The 1,832-nt window shown below is 44.5% G+C and overlaps 1 pseudogene; it reads right to left on the bottom strand.

Annotated features, from left to right (window-relative positions):
• Positions 1-301: 301 nt before the first annotated feature.
• Positions 302-1,140, bottom strand: LOC100719581 (nuclear receptor-binding factor 2-like; annotated as a pseudogene).
• Positions 1,141-1,832: the final 692 nt, after the last annotated feature.

The following is a 1,832-nucleotide window of genomic DNA, read 5'->3' as shown; positions in this document are numbered from 1 at the left end:
GATACAAAACATAATTGTTGCTTGAAAATATTATTCCAGGTAGCCATTTGGTTTTTGTACCAGAAGAAAGCCAGTGCCCAAGTGGTGTCTGACAAGTTGAAATCATTAGCTATGTTGGTGAATCAGATCCACACACTTCACAGTGACTGTTCCCAAGTCTGGACCTACATCTCTTGCTCAGAAGCCAGATGATAATTCCGGGACCGCCCTTGTATGTATTTTTCCCTTCCTTTTCTTCTTTTCTGTATTAACTGTGTTACTCAATTATTTGCTCTTCTGGCCTCTCTGCTGACCTTGCATTTTAACTACTCATAAATCCTTTCAGAATGTCCTCAGAGAGCTCCAAAAGTGGAAGTTCCGGAGATGAAAAATCCAAGGGAAGAAGTTTGGATGTTGGAATATCCTTGTCTTTCCTGGTATTTGCTGCAAACTTCTGCCAGGACAAAGTGGCTGCAGCGTTTTCTGAATGGTGGCAAACTCCGCAACTCTGATTTTTCTACAAAATCAGCATCCACATTTAGCTTCTTTTTGATTGAACTTTTGAGAAGTCTGGCCTTTTTGGACCTTAGTTTATTTTCTTTCCTTAATCTGTCATTCTCAGCCACAAGGAATTCTGCATCTCTTCAAATCTGCAATTTTGGTTGCCTGCTCCTCTATAATAGTTTTGTTATCTTTTGGGGATTTGTTTCCAATACATGGCTCCATTGGCTCACACTTTTGCTGGAGTAAATCTAGCAGTGTCTGGATCCCAGTCAAAAACACCCTGGATTCAGGGAGGTGTTTCTCTGTAGAAGGGCTGTAATTCTGAGCAAGAAGTGGATTCTGGCCCTCCGTGTCCTCCACAGAGGGTTTGTGAGATGCCTAGAGATGAGCAGCTGTGTCCTCGTTGGTGCTCTCTGAGGCCTTCAGTTGCCCCTCGTGCTTCGCCCTCTCCCACCTCTTGCTCTTCCATGTGGCTGTCCCTCCGCAATTCCAGGGACAAAGAGACTGATCAGGCCATGTCAGCTTCATGGCTTCACAAAGACATGCTGCAGCCTTTTTGTGATGGGATACAGCCTCTTGATATTTCCCTCCAGCTAATAACCAGTCTGCTTGATGAGTGCTGGCATGTGGCCAATCTTTCTTCTGGCTTGAGTCCATCATCAGCTTCTAGAAGTCTACTCTGACTTCCCTTGAGAAGGTGCAGTCTTGATTCCTGTAATCGGGGGTGTTTCCTGCAGTTGGCTTCTCTTACTGCCTTGCAGGCTAGGTTTTCCTTAAATCCACTCTGCTTAGCTACAGCCTCTCTTCCTCATTCCCACCTTTACCCATGTATGTAAGTCTCTGCTTTGCTGGAAAACACAGCTCGTGGAGATTGCAAGTAGCAGTAAATAATTAAAGAAGCCAAATTAATTAAATTTTGCCTTTGTTGAGACAGGGTATCACCATGAAGTTCAGGCGGGCCTTGAGCTTACTTTGTAGCCAGGAAGGTCTTAAACTTACAATGATCATCCTGCATCAGCCTCCCAAGTGCTAAGATTACAGACATGTGCCACAGTACTTGGCTAAGTTTACTTGTGCAAAGGGCACAAGTGCGCTCAGACACGAGGCAGCAGGTGCACAAAGTGGTGGGGAAGGGGGGTTTTAAGTTTTAACACATGGGAAGCAGTTAGCCTTTAAATTCATTCCCTGATTTCAAAGGCTTACCATCTATCACGGTTGACTAGTTTAAACTGCGTGGGGTGGTTCTGAAGGATTGCTGAAGAGAAGAAGCAAGAGTGAAGAGGGCGTGGGGAACAGAAAGTTCTTGGCTTTGATAAGCTGTCTTTGATCTGCAGCTATAATTTCAAAAT

This window comes from Cavia porcellus, unplaced genomic scaffold (assembly GCF_034190915.1).
Source record: "Cavia porcellus strain 051 isolate PalLab524CR breed Dunkin Hartley unplaced genomic scaffold, mCavPor4.1 scaffold_3, whole genome shotgun sequence".
NCBI lineage: Eukaryota > Metazoa > Chordata > Mammalia > Rodentia > Caviidae > Cavia > Cavia porcellus.
This window is presented reverse-complemented; position numbering and strand designations above follow the sequence as displayed.